Source organism: the organism of the source record quoted next, unplaced genomic scaffold (genome assembly GCF_019419815.1).
Source record: "Pyrus x bretschneideri cultivar Hongxiangsu unplaced genomic scaffold, Pyrus_bretschneideri_v1 Contig67, whole genome shotgun sequence".
Taxonomy (NCBI): Eukaryota; Viridiplantae; Streptophyta; class Magnoliopsida; order Rosales; family Rosaceae; genus Pyrus; species Pyrus x bretschneideri.
Genome location: NW_025999806.1, coordinates 436,135 through 446,943, shown reverse-complemented (window position 1 = coordinate 446,943; position 10,809 = coordinate 436,135). Strand labels below are relative to the sequence as shown.

Sequence of the window (10,809 nt, the reverse complement as noted above, 5' to 3'; positions counted from 1 at the left end):
AATAATTTTTGGACGGTGCTCTTGCAATTCAAGAGTTAACACCATAAGCACTTCTATAATTAAATTCTACTCTTACACTTTTCTTAAGAAAAATCTATTGGCTTCATTGCGCATATATATATATATATATATTATAAACTCCAGCATATGCGGTTTTAAAAATATGGAAATTGAAAGAAGAAGAGGAAGAAGAAGGATTGTTGAGTTTTTTCTCTTTACATGATTCATTTTCTTTTTTTGGTAAAAAATAAAATTACTTAAATTAGTTTATTTATCTATTTCCATGTCATTGCCATGTCAACGAGAACAATTTAAGTTTTACTTAGGGACCGCTAGATTAAACTAGATCTAAATGTTGGGAAGAAGTATAACAATATTTGTCAAAATCTATGTCCCTTGATCCTATCCCTATATATATATATATATATATATATATATATATATATATATATATATATATATATATATATCAGACCTCAAATCTAGAATTCATTAAAGACAAATGATTCTCTCAAATCTAGAATTTGGAACCTTAGAGATCTAGGGACATCTTCCAGCTATTCTGAAGAAAAGAAGAACATAAAAGAAAAGGATTAGGTAGACCAACCAATGTTTAAACCAGCTCCTAAACTTAAGGACTACAAAGTAGGAAATAATGATAATTTTATTGATGCTTTGGCAAAAAGATTAAGTTCAACAAAACTATCGAAGCCAAATGTCTCAGTCAGTACTGAAATCCAAATTGTTGATTTGGGAGAGCAATTTGCCGATTCAACCCTAGATCCATAGGTGAATAGGATAAGACAAGGACATAAGGTTACGAGAACGCCTATCCTGAAGAATTAGTATCGTAGGCCAACCCCAGTAGATCTTCAATTTGAAGATAATGATATGAGTGAAAAGGTACAATATGATGGAAGATCAATTGTTGAATGGAACATTGATGGACAAGCCGAGTGTCAGGTGGTTAATACCATGAGACATATATGATGTTTTCATCATCTAGTAAATTACAAAGAAATTCTAATAGAGCCATTGCACATGTAATAGTAGCAAGATTTATAGGACAACTTCACAGATGGTGGGATTTTCTTCTAGACGAAGAAATAAAAGGACAAATCCTTAATGCCACTAAGATAGTTGAAATTAATGGGCAACGGGTAGTGCAAGAAGACGCATTGAATACGCTAATTTATACCATTACCCTACATTTTGTTGGATCTACTGAACTCCAGCTTCATCGGTTTAGAGAACTCTTAATGAACCTAAAATGTTCGACTTTGTCTCATTTTAGGTGGTATAAAGATGCTTTCTACGCTAAGGTCTTCCTTAGACCTAATTGTAATGCTGATTTCTAGAAAGAAAAGTTTCTTTCTGGATTACCTCATTTGTTTGCTGAAAAGGTACGAAGTCGAATAAGAACAAAATTTGGAGGAGTCATACCTTATGACCTGTATACTTATGGAGAGCTTACCTCTGAAATATCTATTGAAGGTTTAGCACTTTGTAATGATATGAAGCTAAAACGACAACTTGATAAGCAGAGAGCCTTAGGATCAAAAGAAATGGGAGATTTTTGCGAACAATTTGGATTTGAGCCTAAAGGTCAATCTTCTTCAAGGAAACCCTTTAGGAAAAAAAGATTTCCTGTAAAAACTCAAAAGATAGGCCACATAAATCATCTAAACCTTATAGGTTCTTTCTCAAGTGCAAGTTGCAATTTCGCAAGCAAAAAAGAGGGAGAGAAGAGGCAGATAAAAAACCTTTTGTTTGCTACAAGTATGAAAAAGTTGGACATATAAGACCTCAATGGCGAATGAAAGAAAAGATTAACAATCTCAATCTAAATGAGAGTCTAAAGAAGCAATTATGCCAGCTAGTGTTAAATTCATCTGATCTTGAAGAAAGTGAGAACGAAGTTGCAATTCTTGAAGATGAAGAAATGTTTACATCATCAATAGGATGAAGTCAGAATATGAGTGTGCCTACAAATTAAATCTATGTGTTATCACCAAAGAAGAAAGTTTGATTTTAGACTTAATCAATAGGCTAGAAGATCATTTACAAAAAAAAGAAAAGAATTGGAAAAATATTTAGATTTGGCAAAAGAAAAGGAAAAGCCTAAGCCTAGCGAGAGACAACCACTTAAAGCTTATAGCTTCAAAACAATCATTGATAGAATAGCTGGAAAAAAAAAACAGCTAAGAAAGAACCCACATTATCTAAAATGCATCATGAAATTAATGTACAAAAGAAAAAAAATTAAGGGATTAAGGCATAGAATTCAAGTCCTCGAACTCCATCATTTCTTGCCTGAAGAAGAGGTTCGGAGTAAGAGCAATAGAATTGAAATTGAAAACGGTTTCAGCATCTGATGGATGACTTCACAAAAATGAAGAAAAATAAGCATGCCAAAATATGAACCAGTATTACAGCTTGCTGATCTAAACAACAGTATCTCGACCCTAAAATATGTTAGTAGCATCGACAAGGTAATTTCTCAAAAATTGGTATTCTATAATTACCTTTGTTATTAACAAAACTTTCAGGTTTTCTATCGAAACACTCATTGATTCAGGAGCGGATCTAAATTGTATAAAAGGAGTTGTACCCACAAAGTACTTCTCAAAGACGTCTTAAGGTCTGGTAGTGCAACTGATCAACCCATGAAAATCCAATATAAGGTGTTGGATGTCGTGGTTGTTCAAGATGAGTTTTGTTTCAAAACCCCTTTTGTTACGGTAAAAGGACTAAGCCATACTGTGATTTTAGGTACTCACTTTATCAACATGCTTTACCCATTCAAAGTTTCAAAAGAAGGTATTGAAACTAAAGTTGAAGGAACAAAGGTAAAGTTCACATTCTCTAGGAAACCTCAAATGCAGTACATAAATGCCATACAAAAGAATATTCAAAACAAAGAAAATTTTCTTTGTTCTCTAAAAGAAGAAATGCATATTAAAAGGGCTGAAGAACAACTCACTACAAAAATAGTGAAAGAAAAGGTTGAGTCCATACAAAGGGAATTTGAAAAACAAGTCTATGTTGAAATCCCAAGTGCTTTTTGGGATCGTAAAAGGCATATTGTCGAATTACCATATGAGCCTGATTTTGATGAAAAGAAAATTCCCACTAAGGCTCGACCCAATTAGATGAATAGTAGACTGATAGAGATTTGCAAGAAAGAAATCAATGAACTTCTTGAAAAGAAGTTAATCCAAAAGAGCTACTCTCCTTGGAGCTGTTCAACATTCTATGTAGAAAATGCCACTGAACTTGAACAAAGAGCACCCATGTTAGTTATTAATTACAAACCTTTGAATAAAGCTCTTAGATGGATTAGATACCCTATTCCAAATAAGAAAAATTTGTTAGATAGGCTGAATCATGTTGTAATATTTTCTAAATTCGAAATGAAGTCTGGCTATTGGCAAATTCAAATTGCTGAAAATGACAGGTATAAAATTACATTCAATGTCTCATTCGAACATTACGAATGGAACATAATGCCATTTGGATGAAAGAATGCTCATTCTGAATTTCTAAACATGATGAATGACATCTTTAATCCTTACTCTAATTTTACTATTGTCTGACTCTATATTGATGATGTTTTAGTCTATTCTAATTTGTTAGAACAACACTTTAAGCATCTAAATATTTTCTTGAAAGTGGTGAAGAATGCAAGTTTGGTTGTCTCAGCACGAAATATGAAACTCTTTCAAACCAAGGTTCAATTTTAAGGGCATAATATTCATAAAGGAATAATTTTGCCTATTGATCGAGCTATTGACTTTTCTAATAAATTTTCGGATGAAATTCTGGATAAAAAACAACTGCAAAGATTTTTGGGTAGTTTAAATTATGTAACTGACTTTTACAAAGACTTCGCCAAGGACAGCAAGCTGCTTTATCAAAGGTTGAAGAAGAATCATGTTCCTTGGACAAAGGAACAAACCCGAGCAGTTTGACTTTTGAAAAGAAAATTCAAAGAACTCTCATGTTTAGCTTTGGAAAATCCAGAAGCATTCAAAATTGTAGAAACAGACGCCTGATGAAGGCTATGGAGGAGTTTTGAAGCAAAAAACTAAAGATTGCAAGGAGTCTTTAGTTTGCTTCACTTCTGGTGTCTGAAAACCAACCCAAAAAAATTATGCAACTGTTAAGAAGGAACTATTATCAATAGTTCATGTAGCTACTAAATTTGAAAGTGACCTTCTTAATAAACGGTTCCTGACTAGGGTAGACTGTAAGGCTGCTAAACATATATTGTTGGAAAGATGTTAAAAATTAAGCATCAAACCAAATTTTTGCCAGATGGCAAGGGATATTGTCAGCATTTGATTTTGATATAGAATGCATTAAGGGTCAATTTAACTCATAGCTTGATTTCTTGACTTTTGAACTTTTGTAGGGCATACCAAAGGAAGAAGGAGCAAAATCTAGCTCTCGCTAGAAGAGGCTCTATCTCGATCCAAAGAGGATCTCCCTTGACCTCTTAACAAAATCCAAATCCAATCTCATCTGCTCTCCCTTATGACAAAGGCAAGGAGAAGGTTGTAGCTGACAATCTCTTCAAACAGACAATGGTGATTCCTCTGTAGAATATGGAGGATTTCGATTTATTGTTATCTCCACGACAAGTTGGTGAAAAATACTGTCGATATCATATTCGTCCTTTCCTAAAGCCAAGATATTGGTACAAAAGGCTTCTAATAGAAACCAAATTAGTTGATATTGTTCACCGATATAGAAGTGAAACAAACAACATGATTGCATTTTCAAAAATCACGATACTAAAATTTATCTCTTTAGAAGAATGACGAAATAGCCTCTATCATCTATGTCTACACTCTAGCCTTGATATGAGTCCAAGAGGGTATAATTACTAGGATTACTAGAAAGCATGGGATGTAATTTTATGCTTCCTACGCTATTCCCACACTTGGTTCATCCAGTTTCGTATGAGATCTCCAAAAGAGATTCCTGACTGGTTTAGAACATGGTTTATTGTTTGGGGTCCTCATTTGGATTATTTACCCCAAATAATTGTTGATTCTTTTCCAGATAATTTTAGCAAAGAAAATGTTGATTATCTTGAAAAAAGGAAGATGTTTCTATGGTTCAGGATAATATATGAACTCATTTGGATCCTGAAATGGGATTATGGTTTTATTGACAACAATCATGGTGTTTGGGATTATGGTTTTGTTGACGACGATTGATAAGCTAATATTTATATATATTTTACATCAAATTCACTTGTCTTTTCTTAGTTAATTCCTTATATTTTTGAGCTATTTACTTTGTTTTTGTGTTTTGTGGGATTTGTCAAGCAAAGAAAAGAAAAATAGCACAAGTGGAATTTTAAGTAACAAGTTCATCAAAACTGTCTGTGCAAATCAGCTGACTTTGGAAGCAAGTTGCGGATAGCTTAGAATGAATTAGAGAATAAGCCTTATATGCTTGGAAAGCTACGGATGTCTATTTGCTGGATCATTTCACGGATTGTTAATATCATGTTTTTAGAAAAAGTTATGGCCATTTTAACACTAAAAGGTTCCTAAGAGGCTGAGCAGTTTGTAATTGACAAGAAAGCATTGAAAGCAATAAATCCAATAAATCTAGCAGCCAAAACTGATGTAACCAAGAACAAGCCAACTGACACCTATTCAAATATAAGAGAAAATGGAAAATTAAGTGGGACTAATGGGCATAAAGGCTACCTAAAGAGTTACAATTGTTTTACCATTTCCTCGCACTTATTGTCATCACTAAATGGCTGTTAGTGGGGTGAGTTATGGAGAAGAAACTGGGGCAGCAAGCAAGAACAAAAGGACTGCAGGTTGCAGTGGCAAAGGTGGAAGAGAAAAGCAAAAAAAAAATAGAAAAAAAAAGAAGGCTGCAGGTTGCAGTGGAAAGGAAGGAAAAAAGACAAGGTAGCAACGTTGGGGAAGGAAGGAGAGGAAGGAGGAAATCTTGGCATTCTCTTCTTTCCGTTTTATCTTCTCAAACTCATGTCTTTCTTTTGGTTTTATTTAAGGATTAAGTGTAACTAATTTTTAGTAGTTAGGGGTTGTTTTGAAGCCCCGAATATGATTGCAAGTTTGTTATGACATTTCGTTTGAATTCGTTTTATGAATGGATGAAAATTGGTTCACTACTTGTCTCATTGATGAATTCTTTATGTTTTTTCTATGGATGCATACTTAGTAAGCATATCTAGGATTCTAATGCTATGAATATGTGTGTGCCTGCCCTTGTTGAATGAGGACCTACATATGTTCTAGTAGTAGTTGTTAATTGCGATTAACATGTGAACCAATTTCTAGGATAAGTAAGACAACACTAGTACTTACGATGCCGTGTGATGACTCAAACTCTTTTCGTTCTTAATGATTTCTACTTGTTAAATCTATGAACACGCAGTTCTAGATTGCATGCTAGGGACTAAGTTAAGTTGAAAACGCCATTCTCTTAACATACTACATAAGAAAGAGTAATAGGTTGAGTTCTAACATTGAGCCAACTTGAGCATCTTCATCCGGAAATAAAAGGAATTTGAATGAAACATAACACGTTTTTCTTAATTTGTGAACTACTTAAAATCTATTTTTGTTCTGTTTTTGTTCGATTTAATTTAAATAGCAAATCAGCTCCAAAAATCCCAAAAATTTATGTGAGTGTCTCTATGTGTCTAGTGTCTACATAAAATTTCGTAGACTTTAGATAAGTATAAGTTGGTCTATTAATTATTTTTCGATTGCTGGTCAGTAGGGACAGTAACCCAGTTTTTGTGACATTTTAAGTAGTTGGATAAAAGAATCTTCTGCGGGAAAGACCCTTATTTTCATATGCTACAATTGACAAATCTTAATGTTAATAAGGAAAATCAATAGGACATTTATGTGCTGCTTTGTGGTGTGCTTTTAATCCTATCAACAATTATGGTTTTGAATCATCTCAAGCTAGACGTTTTTAAAGCTAGAAGAATCTTGCCTGATAGGCAGAGTGCAGTTGAACCTTCCCGTTCAACCCCCAAATGATCATCTTCATCACAGACTGAAAAACTTAAATCGTTAATCGAGTCCAGCCCATCTTGACGGTCTAGATGACGATGAGATGGAATTTGAAGCTGCGTCATCTCAACATAATATGGACGAAGACTATGGTGATGACAATGAGGACAACTGCTATGGAATATGTCCTCCTATCCGTCCAAAGAAATAAAGCATGAAATGATTTTTTTCTCTGATTAAAGAGAAAATAATGATAAGATCCTGTCTGATATTTAGATGACACAATTATTCCTTTTTTGAATAATTGTCCTCTGGTTCCTATAGCGGTTTGTTGGTGTGTGTTTTCCAAGAATATTTCAACAATCCCATGTGAAGCTGAGTCAGTGCCATGCATAAAGTGAAGATGCCGCTCATTATTGTAGGTTGCTTTATGATGCTCCCCTGCCTCTTCGACACCTGGCTTTTGAGTTTGCTTTTAGTTTTCTATTTAAAGAGCCTCCAAGCTTAGTTGTTTGTGTGCTTAAGACTTTCACATTGTAAAATATACTATTGAGTGTTCTTCTTTGAGTGTTGTCTCTCTTTTCAACTTTAGTGTCATCCTGTAACATTGAAGATTAATAAATTAATGTGAGTTTGTGTCCCTACTTTATGCCTATTTTATTATTTTTTATTGCTGTCTTTACTTATCCTTTACTTCATCTTTGTGTATTTCAATTCATAAGTATTGTATAGTTATCTTTATACATATATTATCTACCTATTTATAGACTTAATTATAAATTAAAGCAAGATTAGACGTTTTTAATTACTCTAACGTCTCTGGGCTACACACACACACACATATACAGACCCTTTATGCAAAGGGATCCCCATTTTTTTCAAAAAATGGGGATTAGGTGTGGGGCCCACTCCACATTGAACTTCAATGATCCGAACCGTCTATTTTGTAAGTCTCGATTCATAGATCATCCTTGCAAAAATTTAATTCTATCCGAAACTATTTGCCTATTTAATTGTCAAAATAAAATTTCGTTGTTTCTTATATAACAAAGTATTCATTAATTTCTTTGAACTCAATTAGATGTTTTAAACATTTCCGATTTGGCTAATATTTTGCAAGAATGATCTATGAGATGCAACTTGAAAAATAAATAGTTCAGATTATTAAAGTTCGATGTGATGTGAACCTTACAACTGATCCCTATTTTTATAAAAAAAAAAGTGAGAATCCCTTTCCTTAAAGGTTATATATATATATATATATATATATATGAATGTGGTTGCAACTGACGTGAAAAATAGCAGAGATGCAACTGTTTTATTCACACCTCGCAATTAGTTTTTGGATTAACCTCGAAGACACCAAAAGAGTGTGTGAATAACCTTTCAACGGACTTATAAAAACATAGTATATACGCAGGTTTCCTAGCAGTGTGTAGAAATTTTTTTTTTAAATTATTATTATCAAGGGGATGGGGGAAGTTTTGAAATTATTATAATAATAATTTAAAAGATTAGAGCTTCAAAATGAGGACGTATAGGTAGAAACCAAACACTTTATTTACTAGGATACTGTGTAGACCACACCCAACATACTTAATCAACCCCCCCCATTTATTTTTTGAATTAAATATTATCGTAATGCATCTCACATACTAACAACCCTCACACCTCACACTCTCTACATACACCCATCACCCGAACTCTTTGTCGGTTTCCACGAACCAAATTTGTGTGCCCTTCCCACTAGATCGTCTTCTTCACCATGTACAAAATACCGGGAAGAAGCGGAGGAAATAATATTCATATCAATAGCCTAAATAACATTTCAATTTTTCTGCACATTTAGGTTTATGTCCATTTGATTGTTTCGTTTACTATCAATTGGGGGTTTCTGTCAATTAGGGATTTCAGATTTCGTATTTGAAGAAATTGGATCAGAAACATGGAATGCAAGCCAAGCCGTGCAAAAAATAGAATAGGATATTTGCAAGATGCAGTCTTAGCAAGTAAATTCAAAAGGTTGTTTGAGTGAATTTCGAAAGCTGGCCGTCATGATTAAGCCATCTCATTGAAGATGATTACTTCTATTGACTCGAGTAGAAATAGTGTGAGAAATAGGACAAGTTGCCCTAAATTGCATCATGAAACAAACAAGTTGCCCCAAAAACATATTCCTCCAAGTCAAAAAACAAGCAAGTTTAATTTGTCTGAAGAAATTTTAGCTTGTCAAATGAATATTATAAATTGTTGTAAATAGTGTGAATGCCATTGTAAATGTGAGCAATGAAGTATTGACCCTACCTTTATAACATTGTCAAAAAAATGTATTGGTAGGTTTGTTAGTTGAAAGGCTGTTCGCCTATAAAACAATCATCCAAGTAAGAGAGGAGAAGATATAATAAAAGAGGAAGAAAGAAAGAAAATGAGCGGAAGGAAGAAAAGATAGAAGAGAGATGTAGAAGAAATATATATACGAGAGAGGAAAGAAAATAGTGAGAGTAATCTTTGTGCTTCTCTCATTTCAGATGATGAAATAAGGTACTATTGTTGCCTTGAGGATGTAAGCACACTTACCGAACCTCGTAACTATTATGTCTTATTTACTTTATTATCCACTGCACATATATACTCAATTTCACAACACATTATCAACACAAGAAGCTCTCGTATCAGTGGAAAGCACAACGCTATAAATCCAGTGAAGTACTACCTACCTCTCACCTATGTCGATTGGAATCTCACAGATAAGAAATCCTTTTATTTTATCCTCGTACCTTTGTACGACTAGTTTTCCTAAAGCAAGTATATATCTTGTTGTAAGACTGTATATCATTATTTGCAGAAGCGAAAAAGTACAAACTTGAAATTCGCAAAAAAACCAACAATCGTATTACAAGCTTTGAAACTCTGACTTCTTGTGCTTGAGCAAAAATATTTCCTTCATAAAAGTTGTTCCTTATCCTCTCTCCATGACATATCAAACTCCTAAAAAGATTCAACGATGAATTCATTCCAAATCTTAGAAATATTTTAGACCCGAAATCCATAGAAAAACTGGCATCCATGTTAGCAGCTTTTAAACTCCAACTTTCTGACCTCGGATGCAAACACTTTCTTCATTAAACTTGTTTATTATCCTCTCATCCATTCCATAGTAGAGTCAGATCCAATAGTTTGATCTTCCTATAATTGTTTAACACTATCCAAGATGCATGACCACGGTTAAAAAGAAAAAAGAGAGTATAGTAAGTTAACGTTTACTTTTTCCTTATTATGGTTTAATTTTGTTATTAATGTGATTGGTATGGTATAATCTCTCATCCTATACATTATCTATATATAAAAGGGAGCACCCTAAAATGGTGAAACATTCAAAATATCATAAATTGCCCCTCAAGAATTTTAAAATGGCAAATTGAATTAAAGGGAGTTAAAATAATTCAACAAATATTAATTTTAATGAATTTAAAATTTAAAACATCAAATTTTTAAACTTTAGAGAAAAAAATAACAAAACTCCACGTTAGTGGGTGGTTTATGTTTAACTTCTAATTTATTTTAAAAATATATAATATTAAAAAAAAACTTGAATTTGTTAATTTATTTTGTAAAGAATTGTAAAAGAAAACTATAAGTTAAAATACAAAGGCCAATTGTCACACGCGTGACAAGAGGGTAGTATATATTATAATATGAATGATATAGATTGATCATCCTCATCCTTCCTATCTATATATATGATAAATTAGGTTCTCATTAATTGAAACTTTACCTTTTTAAAATTTTT

General features: G+C 33.1%; 1 long non-coding RNA gene across 1 annotated transcript; it reads left to right on the top strand.

Annotated features, from left to right (window-relative positions):
- Window positions 1–7,423: 7,423 nt before the first annotated feature.
- LOC125472217 lies at window positions 7,424–9,118 on the top strand. Its single transcript, XR_007254153.1, has 2 exons — window positions 7,424–7,646; window positions 8,925–9,118. It is a non-coding gene; the product is annotated as an uncharacterized LOC125472217 (long non-coding RNA).
- Window positions 9,119–10,809: the final 1,691 nt, after the last annotated feature.